The sequence below is a fragment of the Meriones unguiculatus genome, chromosome 9 (genome assembly GCF_030254825.1).
Source record: "Meriones unguiculatus strain TT.TT164.6M chromosome 9, Bangor_MerUng_6.1, whole genome shotgun sequence".
Taxonomy (NCBI): domain Eukaryota; kingdom Metazoa; phylum Chordata; class Mammalia; order Rodentia; family Muridae; genus Meriones; species Meriones unguiculatus.
In genome coordinates, this window is record NC_083357.1 from 107,952,867 (window position 1) to 107,979,632 (window position 26,766).

The 26,766-nt window shown below is 36.6% G+C and overlaps 1 long non-coding RNA gene across 1 annotated transcript in view; it reads right to left on the reverse strand.

Annotated features, from left to right (window-relative positions):
* Positions 1-8,437: 8,437 nt before the first annotated feature.
* The window catches only part of LOC110541176 (uncharacterized), a 361,531-nt gene continuing 343,202 nt past the window's right edge, over positions 8,438-26,766 (reverse strand). The window contains exons 10-11 of the long non-coding RNA XR_009594300.1: positions 10,448-10,555; positions 8,438-8,794 (exon numbers count right to left, since the gene is read on the reverse strand). This is a non-coding gene — a long non-coding RNA (uncharacterized LOC110541176). The remainder of the gene's footprint in view (positions 8,795-10,447; positions 10,556-26,766) is intronic.

The following is a 26,766-nucleotide window of genomic DNA, read 5'->3' on the forward strand; positions in this document are numbered from 1 at the left end:
TGGTTGTACAAGTTTACATTCCCACCAGCAGTGGAGAAGGGTTCCCCTTTCTCCACAACCTCTCCAGCATGTGTTGTCACTTGAGTTTTTGATCTTGGCCATTCTCATGGGTGTAAGGTGAAATCTCAGGGTTGTTTTGATTTGTATTTCCCTAATGGCTAATGAGGTTGAGCATTTCTTTAAGTGCTTCTCTGCCATTCGGTATTCCTCTACAGAGAATTCTCTGTTTAGCTCTGTTCCCCATTTTTTAAGTGGATTACTTGGTTTGCTGCTTTTCAGCTTCTTTAGTTCTTTATATATACTGGATATGAGTCCTCTGTCAGATAAAGGGTTGGTGAAGATTCTTTCCCAATCTGTAGTTGGTCGCTTTGTTTTGATGACAGTGTCCTTTGCTTTACAGAAGCTTTTCAGTTTCATGAGGTCCCATTTATTGGTTGTTGCTCTTAGAGTCTGTGCTGTTGGTGTTATGTTCAGGAAGTTTCCCCCTGTACCAATGAGTTCTAGGGTATTTCCCACTTTTTTTTCAAGCCGATTTAATGTGTCTGGTTTTATGTTGAGGTCTTTGATCCACTTGGACTTCAGTTTTGTGCAGGGTGACAAGTATGGATCTATTTTCATTTTTCTACATGTAGACATCCAGTTAGACCAGAACCATTTGTTGAAGATGCTATCTTTTTTCCATTGTATGGTTTTGGCGTCTTTGTCAAAGATCAGGTGTCCATAAGTGTGTGGGTTTATTTCTGGGTCCTCTGTTCGGTTCCATTGATCCACCATTCTGTTTCTATGCCAGTACCATGCAGTTTTTAAAACTGTTGCTCTATAGTACAACTTAAGATCAGGGATGGAGATACCTCCAGAAGATCTTTTATTGTAGAGGATTGTTTTAGCAATTCTGGGTTTCTTGTTATTCCATATGAAGTTGAGAATTTTTCTTTCCAGGTCTGTAAAGAATTGTGTTGGTAATTTGATGGGCATTGCATTGAATCTGTAGATTGCTTTTGGTAAAATGGCCATTTTTACTATGTTAATCCTACCAAGCCATGAGCATGGGAGATCTCTCCATCTTCTCATATCTTCTTCTAGTTCTTTCTTCAGAGATTTAAAATTTTTTTCATACAAGTCTTTGACTTCCTTGGTTAGGGTTACTCCGAGGTACCTTATGTCATTTGTGGCTATTGTGAAGGGTGTTGTTTCCTTAATTTCTTTCTCAGCCCTTTTGTCTTTTATATACAGGAGGGCTACTGATTATTTTTTTGAGTTAATTTTGTATCCGGCCACTTTGCTGAACGTGTTTATGAGCTGTAGGAGTTCCCTGGTAGAGTTTTTGGGGTCACTCACATATACTATCATATCATCTGCAAATAGTGATAATTTGACTTCTTCCTTTCCAATTTGTATCCCCTTGATCTCCTTCAACTGTCTTATTCTTCTAGCAAGGACTTCCAGCACTATGTTGAAGAGATATGGAGAGAGTGGGCAGCCTTGTCTTGTCCCTGATTTCAGTGGGATTGCTTTAAGTTTCTCTCCATTCAGTTTGATGTTGGCTATAGGTTTGCTGTATATAGCCTTTACTATGTTTAGATATGTGCCTTGTATCCCTGATTTCTCCAATACTTTGAACATGAATGGATGTTGGATTTTGTCAAAGGCTTTTTCAGCATCTAGGGAGATTATCATGTGTTTTTTTTTTTTTTCTTTCAGTTTGTTAATATGGTGGATCACATTGATGGATTTCCATATATTGAACCACCCCTGCATACCTGGGATGAAGCCTACTTGGTCATGGAGGATGATATCTTTGATGTGTTCTTGGATTCGGTTTGCGAGTATTTTGTTGAGTATTTTTGCATCAATGTTCATAAGGGAGAGTGGCCTGAAGTTCTCTTTTTTGGTTGGGTCTTTGTGAGGTTTAGGTACCAAGGTGACTGTGGCTTCATAGAATGAGTTTGGTAATGTTGCTTCTGTTTCGATTTTGTGGAATAGTTTGAAGAGAACTGGAGTTAACTCTTTTTTGAATGTTTGGTAGAATTCTGCGCTGAAACCATCAGATCCTGGGCTTTTTTTTGGATGGGAGAGTTTCGATGACTGCTTCTATTTCCTTGGGGGATATAGGACTATTTAATTGATTCACCTGGTCCTGATTTAGCTTTGGTAAGTGGAATCGATCAAGAAAATTTTCTATTTCATTTAAATTTTCAAATTTTGTTCCGTATAGACTTTTGAAGTAAGTCCTAATGATTGCTTGGATTTCCTCAGTGTCTGTAGTTATGTCCCCCTTTTCATTTCTGATTTTGTTGATTTGGATGGTGTCTCGTTGCCTTTTAGTTAGCTTGGCTAAGGGTTTGTCTATCTTGTTGATTTTCTCAAAGAACCAGCTCTTGGTTTCATTGATTCTTTGAATTGTTTTATTTGTTTCTAATTGATTGATTTCATCCCTGAGTTTGATTATTTCCAGCTGTCTGCTCCTTCTTGGTGTGTCTGCTTCTTCTTTTTCTAGGCTTTTTAAGTGAGCCATTAAGTTGCTTGAATGTGCTGTCTCAAATTTCTTCTTGAAGGCACTTAGTGCTATGAGCTTTCTTCTTAGCACTGCTTTCATTGTGTCCCACAAGTTTGGGTATGTTGTGTCTTCATTTTCATTGAGTTCTAGGAACATTTTAATTTCTTTCTTTTTTTCTTCCCTGACCCAGCTGTCTTTTAGTAGCAAGTTGTTCAGTTTCCATGTATGTGTAGGCTTTTTGCTATTTTTGTTGTTACTGAGGTCCAGCTTTATTCCATGGTGATCAGACAGGATACAATGTAAATGTTTTACAATGCAATACAGTGACTGAAATACCTGCATATCAAAAAGATAATATTGAACGTGCTTTATTGACAGAAACAAGTCATTTTAGTTATTTCAAAAAGATGACAGATATGTTTTCTAAGGAGGTGAATATGAGACAATATCCAGAGGTTTGTTGGTCAAGTCAGCTTACAGCAGTGCAGACTGAGCCAAACATGGTAGAAAGGCAAGGTTTGTCACCTGGCAGTTTTCCTCTGAACTCCTACAATAATCATGCTCTGACACTCATGAACCTATATGCACATACATGTGAGTGTGTGAGTACGTGTATGTGTGTGTGTTCATTGTCATATTGAGTGCATTAGGCAATATACATTAAAGAGCAAAATAAACCACTTCAGTTTGAGGGCATACACTGGCACATCTGATTTTTCGGTCTGATATAGAGTGTACTGTAAAGAACTATTTCACTGTTCAAGGATTTGGAAGACTCTAATAACCGAAGTACTTTTAACATATATTTTAGTGTTGGTTTATTGCTTTCAAGGAATCTTGTACTTATAAAATGGGTTGGTAGACAACCTCATGATCTTAATGTCAATTAAGATAAAAATTACACAATAATTATTTTTGTTTTCTTTTTCAAATTTATTACAATTTATTCACTTCATAGCCCAGCTGTAGCTCCCTTCCTTGTCCCCTCCCAACCCCACCCTCTCTTCCTCATCTCTTCGCATGTCCCTCCCCTAGTCCACTAATAGGGAAGGACCTCCTCCCCTTTCATCTGACCCTAGTTTAACAGGTCTCATTAGGACTGGCTGCATTGTCTTCCTCTGTGGACTGTTAAGGCTGCCCTCCCTTCAGAGGGAGGTGATCAAAGAGCCAGCCACTGAGTTCATGTCAGAGACAACCCTTTTCCCATATTTAATATTTAAGACACAACATTAAGCCACACTATTTAAAATAATTTTATTTTTATTTTTTTAATTTTTATATTAATTACAGTTTATTCACTTTGTATCCCAGCTGTACCCCCTCCCTCGTTCCCTCCCAATCCCACCCTCACTTCCTTTAATTCTCTTTTTGAAAAAATACAGAGGCTTAATTAAAGATGTAGTGACATCTCTATGAGGTCATCAAAATAAAATGAGTACTTCAATAAAGTTTGCCTTTTGGAAATTTTGGTTCTAGAACATTTGCAGTGGACAATTCTCTATGATAGAATACTAAGTTTAAAATCAATATTATGTATTGCTCGTTTCCCAAAATAAACAAAGCAATATTATATATAAATACACACTGGTGATATATTAAATTAGGTCACATGCCTTGGTTGCCAAAATGTCTACAATGTTTGGGGATTTAAGATCCAAGGAAGCCAATATCATCGAGTTCATAAACAGAAATTTTAGAACAGGCAGGAGAGTAAGATCTACACATAGCCTAAATCTGAAAGCCTGAAAGATCCCAAGAGAGATGATACTTTCACAAAATAAAGCCCTGGATTTTGATAGCTACTAACCATAGCAGCAGATAAACATACCCACTCAGGGAGATAAGGTATGATGTGTGACTTTTCCAAAATACATATGAATAAACATCTATTCACACTAAAAATGGTACTGAAGGCAGACCAAATAAATGATTCTCCTTGTAGCCTAGTGAAAGAGTGTATTTACTAGGATTACTGACAGGACGAAATATGACTCAACAGTTCCTACATCTGACATATAGCTATAATAATGGATTAGGGAATCATTCAGCCTTCCTTAGAGATGCTTCTTGCAGTAGGTGGCAATCAACACAGAAACTCACAACTGCAATGCTCAGCTGTCAATGTGATATTTATATCCCATCCTCCTTAAAGGATCAGGGATCCATGTAGAAGAGGGAGCAAAAAATTTGCAAGAGACAGAAATTTGTGTTCATTATACCATAGGGCTGATACATATATGACCTCACAAATATTGTGATAGCATATGTAATTTCAATCCAGATAATATTTATCCATGGATCAGAGTAAGTGGGCACTGAAAACGTAGTTTTTATTTCCTCAGAAGAAAGGGTGAGATGAGAGGTGTACCCAAGCTTACAAATACATGGCTTGGATTAAAGCCCAGAGAGTTTCTGACTATCTCTAGGCCTAGATTGTAAGCTTCTAGTGAGTTTACAATCTAAACTTCTGCAGGCCTGTATCTTGAAGGCTTCAGTTTTGAGCCTCCATCTGCTAACTTAGGCCTATAATGTTTTCAGGCTCTGAGACTTACTGCAGTAGCTAAGTCTTACTGCACACCCTTGCTAGTCTTTCTAAATTTAGGCTGGCTAGTTCAATGCAGCTGTTCTGGCTTAAACTCCTATACAAGATGACTAATTCCTACTGGCTTCTCTCTACTTCTCCACCAGTTTTTGTGCTTGGAAAAACTGCCTCTGCACTTCAGGAGCTGAACTGCATGAATTCAGCTGCACTCAACCGAACTGCACCAAACTGAACTGAAATGCACTGCACTCCAGAATTCTACTGAACGGTCTCCACACACTCTACTCTATCCCGGTGTTACACTCTTCCCCATGGCAATGTACTGTCTGCCTGACCCTTCCTGTGTGGTGCTCTTAAGTAGCCTCTCTCTTATGAGAGTTGGGCATACCCTATCTCTGACTCATTCTGTCAATTTTTTCTCTGATTCATTATTTTGTTTGTTCCTCAATTAGATGCCATTATTTGGGATCAAAGGTGTGTACTAAAATCCAGCCAGAGGGATTAAAAGTGTGTGTTCCAACCAGATCACTCAGACCTAGGTCTCTGGATGCGATCTCTTTCCAGAGCATATGGCTTGATTCAAATTCCTCTACAGATTCCTATCCAAGAATCTGTTCACAATTTATAGCTTCTGGGATAAGAAAAGAATTTTCTTTAATGAATTAACACTGGATATAGCAGAAATACTCCATGCTCAATGGTAGTCAGTCAACATAGATTGATATCTATATTTTGTTTTATTGTATTTATTTATTTGTTTATTGCAATTTGTTCACTTTGCATCCCTGCTGTAGCCCCCTCCATCTCCTCTCAATTCCACCCACCCTCCCTCTTCTCCTCCAATGTTCCTCTCCTTTATTGGTCTCCTTTGTGCAGTTCCTGTCCCCTCCAAGTCTTACTCAAGAAGTTAAACACCAAAAAAGCAAGTAATACAATTAAAAACATGGTGTGCAGAGCAAAAAAGAATTATCAACAGAAGAATATTTAAGGACAGGAAAACACTTAAAGAAGTTCCCCACATCCTTAGTCATCCAAGAAATGCAAATTGAAACATCCCTGAGATTCCACCTCATACCCCTCACAGTGGATAAGATCAAAAACTCAAGAATGACTCATACTGGAGAGTTTGTGGATAAAGGGGAACCTTCCTCCATTGCTAGTGGGAATATAACCATGTACAACCACTTTGGAAATCAATCTAGTGCTTTCTCAGAAAGTTAGGAATAGTGTTACCTTATGATCCAGCTATCTCCTGGGCATATATCCAAAAGATGCTAAGCCATACAACAAGAACATTTGCTCAGCTATGTGCATAACAGCATTATTCATAATAGCCAGACTCTGGAAACATCCTAGATGTCCCTCAACTGAAGAATGGATGCAGAAATTGTGGTACATTTACAGAATGCAATACTACTCAGCACTTAAAAACATGAAAATCATGAAATTTGCAGGCAGATGGATGGAAATAGAAAAGATCATCTTGAGTGAAGTAATCTAAAAACAGAAGGACACATACAGTATATATTCACTTATAAGTGAATATTAGCCATATAATATGGGATAAACATACTAAAATGTATAGTTCTAAAGAAGCTAAACAACAAGGAAGATCCTAAGGTCCTAAACCTCACTCAGAAGGGCAAACAGGATACACATCGAAGTAGGAGAAGACAAGGAACAGGACAGAAGCTTTCCACAGGGGACCTCTGAAACTCTCTTACCATCAGCGTATGTAAGGAGATATTGAGACTCATAGCCAAACTTTGGGCAGAGTGTTTTGTTGTGTTTTAAGAGACAGAAATGACATGAAGTTGCATGTTTGAAGAAGTGGTAAAGATCTGGAAGAAAATGTGGAAAAGGAAAGAATATGAAAAAAATTTATTGTATATAAGACAGAAGCCTACCACAGCAGACAGTGAAAGATGGTCTACCCAGCAGGTTATTGAAGCAGATGCTGAGACTCATAGCCAAACGTTGGGCAGAGTGCAGGGAATCTTAGGAAAAAAGGGAGAGATAAAATGACCTGGACAAGCGCTCCACAAGAGAGCAACAGGACCAAAAATCTGGGCACAGGGGTCTTCTCTGAGACTGATAATTCCACCAAGGACCATGCATGGAGATAATCTAGAATCCCTGCACAGATGCAACCCATGGCAGGTCAGTCTCCAAATGGGTACCCTAGTATAATGTAAACAGGGGCTGTCTCTGACAGGAACTCAGTGCTGGCTCTTTGATCACCTCCCCCTGAGTGGGTGGGCAGCCTTACCAAGCCAGAGGAAGACAATGCAGACAGCTCTGTTGAGACCAGGAAGTCTAGAGTCAGATGAAAAGGGCAAGGGGCCTCCCTTATTAGTGCACTGGGGCAGAGGTACAGGAGGATAAGAAGAAGGGAGGGCAAAATTGGGAAGGCAGGATTGGAGGGAGGGTCCTACAGCTGGTATACAAAATAAATAAATTGTAATAAATAAATAAAAATGGTGTTATTTTTTTCCAAAAAATAAATTAAAATGTATTTTAAAAGATAAAAAAAAAAAAAAAGACAGACACCTCATTCTTCAGCCGTGGCTGAAAAAGAGAAAAGTACATCCTTGGAGTTCCTTTTAAGCAACCCAGCAGTCAGATTGTCCCTCTACTGATTAGTTGTAAGTGCTTATATAACCTTGAAGAAACCTTTCTGAATCTATTTATTCCCCATGTTCTTTTTGGGTCCTGAAGGTTTGTGAGCTTTCTGAGTCTTCTGAATATCTCTGGTTTCTCTAGGAGTGAATGTTTTAATTTGAAGGAAATAATTACAGAACAAAGTGCAGAGCAGAAAATCAGCTTTCTACTCCCTTTTATTTATTTATTTTTCTCAATTAAAATACTTTGTATTGAATCTTTATGTTCTCAATCCAGGTTTGTATTCTCCCATTTAGTCTATACTGCAGTTTCTAAAAAAAAAATATAAAATAAAAATAAAAAAAATAAAGCACAGGCACACACACATACGCACACACACACACACTTGAAAAACTTTTCACACATATACGATGTTATTTCTTTAAGGGCCTCTCATAGGAAGTGAAGTTATGGCCAATAATAGCAATACCAACATTAATTTAAACAAATAGTTTATTATTATAAGGTTTACAGATCATTTGAGTTATTAGCAAGCTGCTAGAAGGCCTTGCAATTGAATTAATGACAATAACATGCTAGAGTTCCCATGACTTTGACAACTTCTCTTTTTTTTGGCATTTTTATTTTTATTTATTTTTTTTCTTTTTTTTAATTTTTATTTTTTTTATCAGTTACATTTTATTAACTCTGTATCCAAGCCGTGTCCCGATCCCTCATTCCCTCCCAGTCCCTCCCTCCCTCCCTCCCTCATCTCCACCGTGCCCCTTTCCAAGTCCACTGATAAGGGGGACCTCCTCCCCATTCATCTGATCCTGTTTTATCAGGTATCTCAGGACTTAACAACTTCTTAAACTAATCAGCAAAGAAAGTTGCTCCCTCATTTTGCTCAGAGATTTTTTTTTTTTTTCTGGTAGTCGACTATGTTTTAACAAGGGCACACCTTCTTTCAAAATTAGACACAACCCTCTCAAAACCTGTCATTGAATTATAAAATAAGTTTATGTAATATTCATGTGCTTTTTTTGTCATACAAAATATCTTCCCAATCATCTTTCCCAAGAGTAGATTCATTGTCAAGAAATGAGTTTTGTTATTTATCGGTAAGAAGTAACTCTTCATCTGTACAGTTTTATCTAAAGACAGAAGAGAATTAGTTAGCACACAAGGTTGCAATTCCAATTCTGCTTTGCTCATTGTTAATATCACATGATTTACTAGTGGGGTCTATAATTTCTCAAAACCTTCTAAGTGATTTGAAACCCACTTTTTTCCCCCAAAATCTTGCTTACATTGCTATTTTAACTACTTACCAAAAACCATAATCATTTCTAGTGACATCGATACCTGAAGAGGGTTCTGGTGATTTCTAATTAATTATGCACAGACATTAGTGCAATCTCTATTTATGGCAACTGCATCCTTACAATCACGTTTAATGTACAGCAGTGATTTAAAATTAAAATTTATTTCCTTATTTGTGAGTAAAATACATATCATGCTGCATTTAAGATATAGCATTAATCTCACCCCTTTGAATGGGATAATCACATCTGTTGGGTGACCATGTCTGTAGCTGATGAAAATGAATGCTTTGAAATGAACATTTCTTAGAGTAGTACTTCTTAATGGTAGGCTTAAAATATTCAGCCAACTGCTTCAAAATATGTTGAGTCATCGGATTTTTTTTCTATTTGTAGAAAACAGGCAAAAAAAGTAATAATCTAGCATCATTCTTAAGTACCCTGAGGTTTCAAAGAGGCAAACTGTCCTCAATTTGAAGTCATCAGCTACAGTAGACTCACATAAGTGTCAACCTCTCCTGCAAAACTTCAGAAAAGGTACTGACTTTATTTAATTACAAAAGACCTAGAAGGTGACTTCTAAAACTGTGTTCAGCTGCTATTCCTACATTGGAAATTTGTTGTTTAGGTACTCAGCTCTATCAATTTCTCGGTAGAAAGTCATAATTTGCTGTAGTTTGTTCTTTAAGAATGTCACCACAACTCTTAAATTCCTTCTGTTCTTTCAAGATCCCTCAGTAGTAAATATTGATTGTTTTTCTTCCAGAGGATGTGAATTTCACTCCTATATCTATATGAGACTGTTCACAACCACCTATAACTCTAGCCCTAAGGGATTCCATACCCAATTCTGCCCTCTGTGTTTACCCTATATGACATTCTCTCTCTCTCTGTCTCTCTCACATACATAGATAAACATATATGTGTGTGTTTGTATATGCATTTACACATAAATGTATAAGTACAAAATGCCACTCTTTACAATAAATGAGTCATGCCTTATGATAACGTGAGTTTTAAATGTATGAAGATTTCTTTATGAAGAATCAAAAAACATACACAATGAATAATGATTAACACTATCCTTTCAAGCCTTTTTCATGAGTTGATATAGAATCAACTATGCACACATAGATGTTAATTGAAATGTAGTTCACCTCTGCAGGTCCAAGTTTACATTATTCACCATAAAGTCAGTCTAGTTTGCGGCTCCTAAATCAACAATGGTATAGAAGTAGGTGGATATGTCTTCTATGAAGCCAAAGAAAGTTAAAAACTACTTCTTATTCCTACTATTAAGGTTTATATCTTGGCCCAAATCATAGGCGCATGAAAAATATTCAACAGTAATACATTTTATGACTTCATTATTCATTAATTTATTCATTTATCACATAGACAGCATGTAAGTATGTCTTAGTTATGGTTTTATTACTGTGAAGACACACCAAGACCATGATAACTCTTGTAAACAAAAATATTTACCTGGAGATGGCTTACAGTTTCAGAAGTGCAGTCCATTATTGTCATGGCAGGAAACATAGTGCAATGCAGGCAGACATGGTGCTGAAGAAGGAGCCTAGACATTTTCATCTGCAGGAAGCAGAATGAGACGGAGTTCCACAGTAGGCATAGCTTGAGCAAATGAGACCTCAAAAGCTGCCTTCCCCCCACCCTAGGGACACACTTCTTCCTACAAAGTCATACCAGCTCTAACAAAGACCACATTCCATAATTGTTCCACTTTCTATGGGCAAAATATTCAGACACATGAGGCTAGCAGAGGCATTCCTAGTCAAACCACCACAGTATGAACAAACACTCTCAAATCCATAGTCTCCCAATATCATCCTTCCCTGTGCCTGGACTGCCAGCATAGGCTAGAATAAGTGCCTTCATTTTCTCTTTGAAACTGTGGCTAGGAAATAGGACGGTTGAGTGGTAAAGTGCTGACCTGATATTTACAAGGGTGTAGTTTCCATCTCCTGTGTGTGTATATGCATAATATATAATTAACATTATATATTCATATATAATAATTAACATATAGTATACATATTATATTATGTAATGCATAACATTATATATTATAGTAATTTTATATTAAAATTATTTATATATGATTAAAATTTTCCTTGGGTTTTCATCATGTTTTTGCTTCTTGGCTATATTTTAAAAGATTATGTCCTATTATGCCCAAAATTCTTCTCCATCACTCACAAAGTATTAGTAAGCAGATTTCTATGAATATGAGTCCAGTGTTGACTACACAGTGAATAAATGGCCAGGAAGAATAGACAGTGAGAACTCATTGAAAAATATAATAAAATAATATTGTGTGAAGAAACTTTGCAAATATTACTCTTCTTTGCCAAGATTTTTCTCCATCTTTTCAAGAATAAGATCGGTTATTTTAACTCCCTTGTTGCTTAACTTTTTCTACCAATAGTATTTCTAGCCCCGCATGAAAATATTTCATATATTTTACGTGCTCCTCCTTTTCCCATGAGAACTGTTCTTGTCATTTTCTTTCATGTTTTTTTTTTCTTTCTCTACCTGTCTCCAAGATATATATGAAGTTAAATTCACTAGTCCTAAAAAAAAAAAAAAAAATTTAGGTAGGGTCAGTATGTGAGAGAGAACATTTGTCTCTCTAGGCCTGAGTTATCCCAATCAGTGGAATATTTTCTAGATCCATCTGTAGTATTGAATTATATTATTGTTTACCTTTTATTCGGTTATGTAAATCTTTCATTTTTGGTAATCTGTCTATAAATTGGTGCACATATAGGCTACATCCATTTTCTGTCCATTATGACTAGAGTAGAAATGATTGTCAAATATGTTTAATGATGATGGAATTTCTAATCTAAGTCATTTTAGCAGAAATAACAAAAATTATGTATGTATGTATACAAATGTTAATATTTATATATTGTACAATTCATAGCCTTACAGTAAGTTTGATATACTAATATATGAGTTTTATACAGATTTATTCATAATGCTTGCAATGAATATTCACATTCAGTTTTCCTGATTTTACCCCAAATTGGAAAGTTTGTATTTTTTGACTTTTTTATATCTTATTTGTAATCAAAATTATTTGGAGCTCCATTACTAGTAATCATACATGGAAACATTTCAATAGCAGTGTCTGGGTATGTATAATTTTGTATCTCGATCTATGTGTTTCTCTGTTCTGTTTCTGCCTTTGTCCCTCTGTGTCTCTGTCCTTGTCTCTCTCCTTCCCTCTCCCCTCTCAGTGTGTGTTTCTGTGTGTGTGTGAGTGCACGCATATGAATGTGTTAGATCTTGGAGGTAATAATTAACCTAAATGTTGAAAAAATGAGTATTTTTATGTATGCTAATATACTTTATGATATTCTGCTAGAATTTGCACTTGAGGTTCTTTTAAGATAAGTTGTTCTTAAAATGTTGCTAGAAATACCCTAAAATCAGAAGTTTTTAACATACTATCACTAACAAACATACTTGAGATGTATAATTTCTCTTGACAGTAAATTGGAATACATAGGTTTTTGAAAGCTAATTGCACTCTCATTTAGTTAATGAACATTTTTAGTAGCAATATTATGATTCCTGTTTCTTTGGGAAAGAGCAAATGATATTTACAAAATGTTGAGTTGTACTGTGCAAGACATGTGGCTACTTAGGGATTTTTAAAAACTTTTAAAACAATTATCTTAATTTTACGTTGGCAATTATGTCTTATGGAAATCTCCTTTACTGCAAATGCATTCATAATGCTTAGAATAATGAAGGTGCTGTTCAACGACAGCATTACTATTCTAGAGAAAAATTGGCTTGAATATATCAGCTGTAATTAGTTTTTCCTTACTAACAAGATTCTCTCTGCGAAAGATCAGTAACTGACATCTCATCATTCAATATGGGATAAAAGAGGAAGAAGCATTCTAAAACACTTAGACAATGATGGTCATAAATTTTAGAATCTTTTTAATCATTATTTTTATTACTAGTGATCTTTTTAGTTAAAGAAATAATTAAAATGTAGTTACATAACTCCCTTCCTTCCCTGTCCTCCCTCCAAGCTCTTCTGTGCTTCCATCACTCTTTATTTAATCACTGATTTCTTTTTGTTGTTGTTGTTACATATACATACAAATAATTACTTAAACATATAAATACAACCTGCTGGGTCTGTTTAATGTGGCTTGTGCGTATAGAAACTCAGGGCTGACTCTTTTGTACTAAATAACCAGTTAGGGGGCTTGTCCCTGGGAGAGGTTGCCTCTTCCTCTCTGTAATTATTAGTTTCCTCTAGTTCTTTGCCTAGTCTTTGAACTTCATGAGGTTTTTGGTTAGTATTCCTATTCGTATAACTGTTATTCAGATTATATTTAGGCAGTCATGTTGTTGTAGTACCAATTTAATGTAACATCAGAAAACATCAAGGAAGATGGGACAAAAAGATTTTCTTCATTATTTTTAAAACTCTGATTTTAAGTAGGTGAATTTCTATTAATATCAAAATGTTGTAATTATTAAATGCACTTTGATTAAAATATAATTATGTCATTTCCTCATTCCCTCACCTTCCTCCAAACACTCCCTGCTCATATGTATAGTTTATTTTTCTTGTTTAACTATTATTAAACACACACACACACACACACACACAGGTTAAGTGTGTAAATACAACCATTTGAGTCAACTTAGTGTTGCTTGTTGTGTATTTGATTCCCAAGCCTTAGGTACAGGAGTTATGTTTAGATTATCTGTTAGTTAAGGTGTATCCATTTGCATACATCGACCCCTTTGACACTATTGTGTTGAATATATTCAACTTCCCTGTAAATCCACTGAATTTACTTGTCACATTTTATATTCTATGTAGGATCCACTTGGTGTCACAAATAAATTTAGTGTTATATGCATGTGTTCAGTATCATTCTTCATACAAGAAACTCCTACAGATTTTTGTGTGTGAGTATTGTCCAACCTATAAAATGTTGTTAATTAAAAAAAAAAACACTGAAATTGACTAACCTCATGCACTGTTCAATGTAGTGAACTTATACAAAGCGAGAATAGCCATTCAGCTATTCCTCATCTCTAATGTTTAGCTTTTTTCCCCTCTCTATACTGTGTAATAGGATCCTCAGGGCTTGCTGGGATAGAATAGCTGGGTTTTGGTGGTGTCATATGGCCCTGGGTTTCTTGCTGGTGTTCTTGTGCAAACCTCTAGCCATTTGGTTTACTCTGTTATTAACAGGCCTGGTGGGCTCTGGTGGTTAATAGGTCTCAGGGGTTGTAAGTAGAACTCTTGGTCCCAGATGGCCTCAGTTCTCTGTTTTTCCAGCTGCTTCTTGTTCCCTGCTGGTCTCTAGTGCCTCAGATCAAGGTGGGTCTCACAGAATAGGGCAGGGCAGGGAACTGCTGGTACTGAATCTGTGCTGGTCTTGGGGCCTAGGTCAGGGTAGGTCCCAGGAAATGGCACAGGCCAGGGAACTGCTGCTCCCTGTTTGTTTGTTTCTTTTTGCAATTAAATTTTATTTTTATATTAATTAAAGTTTATTTACTTTGTATCCCAGATGCAGCCCCCTCTCTCACTCCTTCCCAATCCCACCCTTCCTCCATTATCAACTTCCTGCCCTTCTCTAAGTCCATTTCTTTCTTTCTTTCTTTCTTTCTTTCTTTCTTTCTTTCTTTCTTTCTTTCTTTCTTTCTTTCTTTCTTTCTTTCTTGTATTTGGTTCCATGGAGACATTTCATTTAGAGCTGTGTGTTCCTGGATAATATCTATCTATCTATCTATCTATCTATCTATCTATCTATCTATCTATCTATCTATCTACCTATCCATCTATCTATCCATCTATCTATCCATCTATCCATCTATCTCTGCATAATGTCTGGTGATGGGTCCCTGCATGTCCTCCAGCCTGAGGTTTCTGTGATAGTGATTGTTAAACACTGATCTATGAACATTGCAAAATCTCATTAGGAGTAATTGCATCAGTATTTTTTAAAGACTTTGCTTTTACCCTAGGTCTCTGGACTATGTGATGTCTGGTTCTTGCTTGGCCAAGTAGCGTCAGACAAGAATTCTATCTCATGCAATGGGCCTTAAATCAAGCCAGATTGATTAATTAATCTCACAAGCTATTTAACAGCATATCCTCAACATATTTTGCAGGAAGAAGGGCATTTCATATCAAGGGTTTTATGACTGGCTTGGTATTTACATTTCTCTTTTGGTAGCCTTCTGAGTAATCTCTATACTAAACATGCTAGAATATAGGGGTCTATGTAGGATTCATGCTCAGTGAGTTGTATAGGTGTTCTATTTATCGTTGTGGCCCTAATTTCATTTTGTGGAGAGCAACCTATTGTTGTGGCAACAGACTAATTTATTTGGCCAACAACTCTATTGGATATAACCCAGTCCTAGAGTGAAAGCATCATTGGGTGATAAGAGATGGCCAGTTAGGTTTCTGTCTCCTTCATTATTTGGAGACAACATTAGGATCACCTTCATATATTATTGTTGTTTTTTTTTTATTTTTTTTTATCAGTTACATTTTATTAACTCTGTATGCCAGCCGTGTCCCGATCCCTCATTCCCTCCCAGTCCCTCCCTCCCTCCCTCCCTCATCTCCACCGTGCCCCTTTCCAAATCCACTGATAGGGGGGACCTCCTCCCCATTCATCTGATCCTGTTTTATCAGGTATCTTCAGGACTGGCTGCAAAGCCCTCCTCTGTGGCCTAACAGGACTGCTCCTCCCTTCGGGGGTGGGGAGACCAAAGAGCCAGTCATTGAGTTCCTGTTAGAAATAGTCCCTGTTCCCCTCACTTTGGGAAAACAATTGGTTACTGAGCTACCACAGGCTACATCTGAGTGGAGGTTCTAGGTTATATCCATACATGGTCCTTGGTTGAATGTCAGTCTCAGAAAAGACCCTGTGCCCAGATATATTTGGTCCTTGTGGAGCTCCTATCCTTTCCCCATCAGACTAACTCCCCTTCTTTCTTATGATTCCCTGTACTCTGCCAAAGGTTTGGTCATGAGTCTTTGCTTTGAAAACACTGCTAGTTAGAGTCTTTCAGATGCGCTCAGTAGACTCCTGTCATACGTTCAATCCACATCCCATCTGTCTTTCTAAATGAGGATTGATCATCTTACCCCATGTCCGCTCAATTGATTATCTTTTTTAGGTGTACAGATTTCATTATGTTTATCATATCTTATAGGTCTATATAAGTGAGTATATCCCATGTTTGTCTTTCTCCTTCTGGGATATTTCACTCAGAATGATCTTTTCTAGATCCCACCATTTGCCTGCAAATTTCATGATTTCCTCCTTTTTGATTGCTGAGTAGTATTCCATTGTACAAAAATACCACAATTTCTGTACCCATTCCACCGTTGATGGACATCTGGGTTGTTTCCAGGTTCTGGCTATTACAAATAGAGCTGCTATAAACATGGTTAAGCAAGTGTCCTTTTTGTGTACTTGAACAAACATTGGGTATATACCTAGCAGTGGAAACAGATCATCTGGAGGTATCTCCATTCCTGATCTCAAGCTGTACTACAGGGCAACAGTAATAAAAACTGCATGGTATTGGCATAGAAACAGAAAGGAGGATCAATGGAACCGCATAGAAGACCCAGAAATAAATCCACACACCTATGAATACTCGATATTCGACAAAGAAGCCAATTCCATTCAATGGAAAAAAGACAGCATCTTCAACAAATGGTGCTGGATCAACTGGATGTCTACATGCAGAAAAATGAAAATAGATCCATATTTATCACCCTGCACAAAACTAAAGTCAAAGTGGATCAAGGACCTCAACATAAAACCAGATACCCTAAATCAATTGGAAAAAAAAGTGGGGAACAGCCTAGAACTCATTGGCCCAGGAGACAACTTCCTGAACAGAACACGAACAGCACAGGCTCTAAGAGCAACAATCAATAAATGGGACCTCATGAAACTGAAAAGTTTCTGTAAAGCAAAGGATGTCATCATCAAAACAAAACGACTGCCTACAGATTGGGAAAGAATCTTCACTAACCCTTTATCTGACAGAGGACTAATATCCAGTATATACAAAGAACTAAAGAAGCTGAAAAGCAGCAATCCAAGTAATCCAATTAAAAAATGGGGAACAGAGCTAAACAGAGAATTCTCGACAGAGGAATATCGAATGGCAGAAAAACACTTAAAGAAATGCTCATCCTCATTAGCCATCAGGGAAATGCAAATCAAAACGACCCTGAGATATCACCTTACACCCATCAGAATGGCCAAGATGAAAAACTCAAGTGATAACACATGCTGGAGAGGTTGTGGAGAAAGGGGAACCCTCCTCCACTGCTGGTGGGAATGTAAACTGGTACAACCACTCTGGAAAGCTATCTGGCGCTTTCTAAGACAAATAGGAATAGTGCTTCCTCCAGACCCAGCTATGCCACTGCTAGGTATATTATTCTTGTTATTCTTTGATAAATTCATGTTTATCACACTCCTCCTAATTCTTTTAAGATCTCTCTCCTCTTCCTTTTCTAATTAAGTTAGTGTTCATACCCACCTCCCTTTTCCACTAAGCCCAATTTGTGAGGCCTATGGATTCTCAAATGAATGGCCTGGCCCTAAAACATGATTGACTTACCAAGGCTATACTGAAGAAAAAAGGACCCATCCTTTCCCAGCTACTCTCATTTACAAGCACAACTTTGAGCCCAAGCTATGATTTTCTAAAGCTTAAACTTATAATTTAATAAAACAACATTGTCCTGCCCTAAAAATGTTCATTAATTTTAGGTGTTTGTAATTGTAATTTTATTAAGTTTTAATTTGTTTATATTTTCTTTCTTTGTTTCCTCCTCCTGCTCCGCCTCCTCCTCCTCCTCCTCTTCCTAGAGACAGCTTCTCTCTCTTTAGCTCTAGTACTTGTAACTTGCTGTTTGCATTAATTTAGTATATTATTATAGTTTTATTACTGTCTCAGACTCATAAATATTTTCCTTCTTCTATTGTTTGCATTTAAAAATAAAAAATATACAATATTCATAATTTAAATTCTTAAATTATACAAAGAGAAGTGAAGTACATAGAGAATCATGATTCTGAGAACACACAGTATCTGTAAAATGGTCACTGGTCCTGAAAATTCAGTATAGTTTAAAAAAAAAGCACACAAGAATAAAAAATGATATAAATGAGGTTCCTATTTCTTAAAAATTAATGTTATATGTCATTTTATATTATGGACATAATTTAGATTAAAGTATGTCTGTATAGTTTTATTAGAAATTATATGTAAATGTAAAAATGTATTTAAACAATAATTGATATCTATTTGTCCATTCTATACTATATAAACTAAGGATCTGAGGGACAGTGTCCTTCCATTTACATAGGTAGAGTGAGCCTTCAGGCATTTTACTTAGGAAGCACTGATGCCATTTTAACCTCATCTGCTTTATCCCCCAAATTGTTTTGGCTTTACCTTTTACTTTAAATATTTGGAAAACAGGGATGAATAAACGTTTTTTTCTTTCTTAGATTTTATTTCTCCTTGACTTTTGTAGCTGAGGTACAGCAGTTCTCTTGAAATGTCACTAGTTGTATATTAAGCATTTTAAATGTAGAAACATACCATCTATGAAAGATAATATCTTGGAGTAACTGTCATCATTCTGATGCTTCATATTTGTTGCAAATTTAGTCATCCTTCACAAATTTAATTTGTTCCACAAGACATTATTTTAAATTATGAATTTTGAAAATAAGAATTTTTAATAAGAACACTATGATAAATTATATTGTGGATGTTGTTAGTGTAAATTTTAGGTTTAATTAGTTCAGCAGGATGTTGCAATCAAAACTGCATTCTTCTTAATTAAGAATACAATTAAAACTTTAGCTAATCTGAATGATTTATGATCTTTACAGAATCAGCTCCCTAACCTGAAAGTTAGATTCAGGAATATCAGTGCTGAAAATTGTTTGAATTGTATATATACTACTACTAATAATAATAATGCATAAAATAATTTTCATATTTGTTTACTGCCATTCAATATATTGCCTTAAATACTGTGTATCATTTATTATTTTTTTAAATTGTTTTAATTTTCATCTCCAACACAGGTTGTATTACCCAATGCCTTGTGGGTTTAAGTAGAGCGGAATGTTGGAGAAAGTGTTTCTCTAATTGCTTGTACTGGGATATCAACATTCTCTAGTCCCTAGTTCTTCAGTCTCTACAGTACTTTGCAGATCACAAATCATGGAACTTCCTAAATTGTTTCATATATACATATATATAGAGATAGATAGATAGATAGATAGATAGATAGATAGATTTTTTTTTTTTTTTTTACTTTCTGGTGCATAGATTCTTTTCTCATACAATATGTCTTGATTATAATTTCCCCTCCCTCTACTCCTTCTAGTTCCTCCCTTACTCTCCAGATCTACTCTCTGTCTCTCATGAGAAAATAATAGATTTCTAAGAATTGATATCCAAATGGGACACAGTAACACCCAACGTGAGGAAAAGAATCCCATAGCAGGCCCCGGATTCAAAGACATGTTCCTCACAGTAGGGAATCCAATAAAACTATTAAGCTGATAGCAATAATACATATGCAGAGGACCTGTTGTAGACCCCTGTAGGCCTATGCATGCTGCATCAGTCCCTGTGTTCTCAAATATGCCTTTCTTATTTCATTTAGCGGGCTCTAGTCTCCTGGTGTAATCCATACTATATGGTTCTTACAGCCTTTCTGCTTCCCTTTTGAGGGATTCCCTCAGCTCAGAGGGGAAAGACTTGATGTAGACTTCCAATTTAGTCTCTCTCTCTCTCTCTCTCTCTCTCTCTCTCTCTCTCTCTCTCTTCTCTCTCTCTCTCTCTCTTTCTCTCTCTCTGCATAATGTCCTATTTTGGATTTTTCCATCTGTTTCCATGTGCTGCCAGAGGAAGCCTCTCTGATGATAACTGGCTAAGGCACTGATCTAGTAGTCTAGAAGAACATAATTAGGAATTGGTTTATTGTTACTATAGCCTTATGTCATTAAGAATCATTTTGTTGATATATGTATTTGATATATATGTATATATATGTATATGTATATAGCTGTATATCTATACCTAGATATACATTGTGTGTGTGTGTATTTTGTCTTACCCTAGGACATGGGACTATCTAGTCTCTGGTTCTTGGGTAGACAAGCAGTCTCTGGTAGGAAGGTCTTCATGTGGAGTGGGCTTTCTGTCAAATCAGGCACTGTTTGGTTACTCCCACAAGGTTTTTGCCACCATTGCCCTAGCATAATTTTTAGGTAAACTGTTTAGAGGTCGAAGGTTTTGTGGCTTGTTTGGTGTCCACTTTTCTCTTTTGGTAGTCTAAAAATTCCTTCCTTTACCAAAGCGACTAGATCATAAGGGTGAGGTCTCCATGTAGGCACCAGCTTGAGCTCTCCATGTACAGTGAGTTGTGTTAGGATTATCCTCTGTAATGCTTTCTGCTGTCAGTTTGTGGAAAGCAACCTCTATTCTTGCAACAGTCTGGCTTGTTTGATGATTTGCCTGGGACCCCTTTGGCCAACATCTTAATTGATTGTAATTTATGTCCACCAGTGGGAGTCTCAACTGACCATCTCTTGAAGCCATCTTCCTACCTTTCCCCTATTACTAGGAACCCTCATTAGAATCATCTTCATAAATTCCAGGAAAATTCCACCACCCTAAGTTTTCACAAGAATTTCAAAGTGCACCCTCAATTCCAGCCAATTCTCACTACACTCTCTCCCTCTACCCAATCTCTTTCTTTTCTTCCATTCCCATCCACCCTTTCTCTGCTTTTAAATCTATTCTATTTTCCCTTCCCAGGGAGATAACTGTGTCCCCTCTACACCCCTCTTATTTACCCTTTCTTTCTTCACACATATTGTACCTTAGTTATCATTTACTGAGCAGCTAATATAGCTATATAAATGAATACATATCATCTATATCTTTGGATTATCACACTCAGCATGAATATTTTTCTAGTTTCATATAATTCCATGATGTCTTTTGCTTTTCAGTCACTGTCACACTTTTGTTTTCCCTTACACAATGTTGTGTTACTTGGACCTAATACTCTACGTGAAAAGAAGGAAACTTAAATTTGTCTTTTCTTAAAGAACTGAATTAAAAAAAAAAACTCTTACAAAAATTAAAAGGATGAATACATTTACAACTGTCAATGGAAACATTCCTAACTCGAGGCAATGAATGGCCCACAGTATTCAGGATAGAGAATACAAGAATGGAAACTGGGTCCTAAGGCTTGGGCTTTCTCACCCTGTGAAACTGGCAAAACAAAAGTGGTAACTGGCTCAGGAACCCTTGTTGGTTCAATATGGAGAAATACTTGAGGTCAGCTGTCAGTTAATAATGTGCACAGATCACTACATGGTTAGCATAGACACACATAAGGGATCTGTCTTCCACAGAATGCTCTCCCTAGTTATCAAATGACTGAACCACGTAGACTAAGAACTCAATTGAGTTATTCATAGGGTATTAAACATATATCAAGAAAACAGCTAATCTGAATGCAAAATCAAAAGTCAGGAACCAGTTCTATGATTCAATGCTGATTTATTAGGATATGTATTGATATAGGATATAAGCTTCAAAGGTAAGTTTATTTTCAAAGGCTTGTTCCAGTCTCATGAGGCTAGCATGAGGTGTGCACATTTACCAGGGAAACCTGATATTTAAGAATCAGCTCATGTAGTAGATGCCTGACACCTGCTCAGTCCATTCAGAAGCATATTCTGTGAACAAGAAGGGGGCCCAACTACACATAACCCTGCCTCCTAATCCAAATCTGCTGGAAAGTGGATAGTGAGGTTAAACACTAATCCGGACTGCATACTTGCTATCAGGAGGAGCAATGATCTTAATCTTCATTGTACTGGATACTAAAGCTGTGCTCTTCTTCTGCATCCTGTTATCAGTGCCTACATGCATGGCAGTACTGTCAGAGAGCACTGTGTTGACATACAAGTTCTTGTGGATGGCTACATCACATTTCACAAGGGAGTTGAAGGTGATCAAAGGTGATACGTCCTTTGATCCCTGCCTGACTCTTGAGCATGGCAATGAGCATTTCAACCTTTTTCCTTCCCTTCAGTCTCTGCAAGTTGCCCTTCTTACTTCTGGCTTCTAAGCACCACACTGGTGTATTGAAAATTCTCCAAAAGCCACAAACAACAACCTAGTTTCAGATGTTAAGTCTCATTGGAAAAATACAACAAAAAATGTAAGAAAATATATCCCCACCACTAATCTTTAATATCACCAATCTAATAACTTAAAAATAGTTATTTTTTGTGTGTTTTATATTTTGTTGACACTTAATGATATTTATTTAGTTCTATGTCTTCCTATTTTTGGAATACTGAAGTGATATCTTTTCAGACACATTGACCTTGAATTATACAATCTTGAAACCATCCTTTCAAAGATTGACTCATGAGACAATTATGTATACATTCAGAATTTCCAGGAATTCTGTATTTATTATCTGAGATACTGACATTGATTTCTGAGAATTTAGATGAATTATTAATTACCTTTACTTAGCTAGAAATTAATGCTAAGATCAGATTTATTCCAATAAATATTGAGAGAACTTAAATTAATATGAAAATAGAACTTGCTCTACTTTCTAAAATGAGAAAAATAATTACATTCAACCAATTATATTATTTTAAGGATTAAAATATTATTCCATAAAGCTCTTTAAATTACCAAGAATTATAGCTCATGACAATGAGCTGTGTGAATTTTTCATATGGATGCATAATTATTAAGTGAGTTCAGTCTTGGAAAAATAAATGAGTGGGGCTAACATAAATATTAGCTGATTGCCATTAGGGAAAAAAAAGATGCTTTATTTTATTTATGTCATATTATCTCTTTTCATAAGATCTAACACCATTAATCATTGATAACAAAAGTATTTCTTGCTTTTCCTTTATTTTTGAAGTAAAATATATGAATATAGAAAATACTGTAATATAGTAGAACTGCTAACCTGAGAACTTACATTCTCTAGTTGGTTTTACATGCCTTTTTGCGCATCATTAAAAGTGTGTGTTTGGCCAACCATTTGGTGAGGCTTCATGTTGTAGCTTCTGATGGTTACATATACATACGTCAACAACAATGAAAGTAAATGGGACCATAAACTTGAAGGAAAACATGACACAGATTACGTGGGAAGGTGCTGAAGGAATAAAGGGAAGGGAGAAGTTAGGCAATTAAAAAAAATCTCAAAAATAAGAAAAATGTAAAAAAGCTTGTTCAGTATCTGCCTGTGATTTCTGCTGTTCCATTAAATGCATCATGCAGTCAATGCAAATAATACATACTTATTGACTACCGGGCTTATAGTTTCAGCCTATGGACATAATTACAGAAAAACTGTATACCACATCACATCGCTTTTGTAGATACTTTATTCTAGCAGTGAAAAGATCAAAACTGAGCAAAGTAATAGCATGTTAATGTATGTAAACAAAATGATTTTCCTCCACAGTGATAAGACAAATACTTCCTTGAAAGTAAAGATGATGGAGAATGGTATTTTGAAGATTATAATATAGAATATAGATAGACAAATAGAAACCAATGCTATGATACACTTTTATTTATGCAACATTACTAAAATGATGTCAAATCCTACACCTATGGGCTCGGAACATCACTAATGTGTGAGTGGAGTTACTGTTGGACCCAAAGGATTACTGAGGATCCTATGAGATAGCATCTTCTAGACATGACTGTGATGTCACATCTGTGAAGTATCAACTGCATGATTGCCTGACAAAGGCCTGCATGATTGCCTGACACACTTACGTGCACACACACACACACACACACACACACACACAACAATAATTATAAAAGAAGATGCCGTAAGTATTAGAAGAAATAGGAGAAACTGGAAAGGTTGAGGGAGGGAGAGAAATCATGTAAATATAGTACTTATGTATAAAATTTTAAAGAAAAAAACCAACCTATTAATTAGGACTTTGGTGGTGCAAATCATTAATCTCAGCACTCTGGAGTCAGGAACAGGTAGTTCTCTGTGAGTTCATGCAAGCTTTGCCAACATAGCAGGTTCTAGCCTAAGCTAGCACCAAATACACTGTCTCCAAAAGAAAAGAGAAAGAGAGAAAGGGAGAAAATCACATTTTCAACATTATTCTTTGACAGAAAATTGAATAACCAAGCACACTGAAATATCTATTAAATATGAAGTCAAAGTTTGAATTAACAAAAAAGCAATAATAAAAATCAATAAATGTGAAAAGGCTTTATAAAAAATTAAATATGTATGTTTTACCTATGAAGTAATTCCTAATGAATTTGGGGATCATATTATTGATTGTTTTATTCTTTAGAGATTAATTACGGAAGTATTTTATGTGATTTTCAATTAACGCTTGAGGAGTGGTTTGATACAACTACTCCCATTTTCATAGTTCTATGTGAATAGCTACTCTAAACAAAGAAGAGAAAATGGAATGACACCCATCAGAATGGCCAAGATGAAAAACTCAAGCGATAACACATGCTGGAGAGGTTGTGGAGAAAGGGGAACCCTGCTCCACTGCTGGTGGGAATGTAAACTGGTACAACCACTCTGGAAAGCTATCTGGCGCTTTCTAAGACAAATAGGAATAGTGCTTCCTCCAGACCCAGCTATACCACTGCTAGGTATATACCCAAAGTTTGTTCAAGTTCACAAAAAGGACACTTGCTCAACCATGTTTATAGCAGCTCTATTTGTAATAGCCAGAACCTGGAAACAACCCAGATGTCCATCAACAGTGGAATGGGTACAGAAATTGTGGTATTTTTATACAATGGAATACTACTCAGCAATCAAAAAGGAGGAAATCATGAAATTTGCAGGCAAATGGTGGGATCTAGAAAAGATCATTCTGAGTGAAATATCCCAGAAGGAGAAAGACAAACATGGGATATACTCACTTATATAGACCTATAAGATATGATAAACATAATGAAATCTATACACCTAAAAAAGATAATCAATTGAGCGGACATGGAAGATGATCAATCCTCATTTAGAAAGACAGATGGGATGTGGATTGAACGTATGACAGGAGTCTACTGAGCGCATCTGAAAGACTCTAACTAGCAGTGTTTTCAAAGCAAAGACTCATGACCAAACCTTTGGCAGAGTACAGGGAATCATAAGAAAGAAGGGGAGTTAGTCTGATGGGGAAAGGATAGGAGCTCCACAAGGACCAAATATATCTGGGCACAGGGTCTTTTCTGAGACTGACATTCAACCAAGGACCATGTATGGATATAACCTAGAACCTCCACTCAGATGTAGCCTGTGGTAGCTCAGTAATCAATTGGTTTCCCAAAGTGAGGGGAACAGGGACTATTTCTAACAGGAACTCAATGACTGGCTCTTTGGTCTCCCCACCCCCGAAGGGAGGAGCAGTCCTGTTAGGCCACAGAGGAGGGCTTTGCAGCCACTCCTGAAGATACCTGATAAAACAGGATCAGATGAATGGGGAGGAGATCCCCCCTATCAGTGGACTTGGAAAGGGGCACAGTGGAGATGAGGGAGGGAGGGAGGGACTGGGAGGGAATGAGGGATGGGGACACGGCTGGGATACAGAGTTAATAAAATGTAACTGATAAAAAAAATAAAAAAAAAGAAAATGAAATGAATACTTTTATATCAGGGAAACAATGATTAAAACAGGGTTTACAAGCTCCATAAAATGAAGATCTCCATTTTCAAATACCATAATCATCTTAAATGAGAACCCACTAAAAGACTGACAAAATTCTTCAAAACAAAATATAGATATGAGGAAAAATGTTGGCAGTCATCTTGGCAAAGCACCGCCTTCTCGTCCCTTTGCCTGTATGCACAGCTATAAAAGTATGGAAGTAATTTTGAGAGTTATGCTGATTGGGATAATCTTCATGATGTGCTGATCTCCAAAGCCTTGTTTCCCTCGGGTTGAATTTGGAAAGATGTAAATCGGTTTCCTAACACTACATTTTGCAATGTGTAAATTAATAGCTTGACATTTCACAGCTGTTTTAAAGGCTATGCTTTACAGGATAAAATATCAATCACAAATATACATCTACCCAGAAATGTCAAATCCCACCCAAATGAATACCGCTGCAAATTAGCAGCAGGTCATATTGCTCTGCTGTCTTTCACGTGTGATGCATTTTCTTCTTTTCCAGGTTAAGAGTTCCCTGGGAGAGGCTGAAACCTATTTTCTACCCCATATAAAAGATGAGTAGTAAGCTACTTTAATAACAGAACAGAGCAACCAAATGCTAAGCCTGTTTGAGAGAGGCAATGTGGTATCCTTTTAAAAAGAAATTAAACTAGGCTTAAATATATCTGGACTGAATTTCTCAGCCCATACTCAAAATTTGTTTGTGTTAAGTGCCTCTCCTGGCCTTAACACGTCTTCAAAATCTGGCTAGCTTCTGACAAAATGATTTTATAATTTTCATTAGATGTGTTTATGCAATGGTGTGTGTGTGTGTGTGTGTGTGTGTGTGTGCTCACAGGCACACACACATAAGTAGGTGGGTAGGTGAACAATCACATGCCCTTGTGGAGGTCAGAGTACACTTTAATAGAGTTAGTTCCCTCCTCTCATCAAGGAGATACTGAAGATAGGACTCAGCTAATTAGGATTGCTGCTTTCACTCCCTGAGCCATT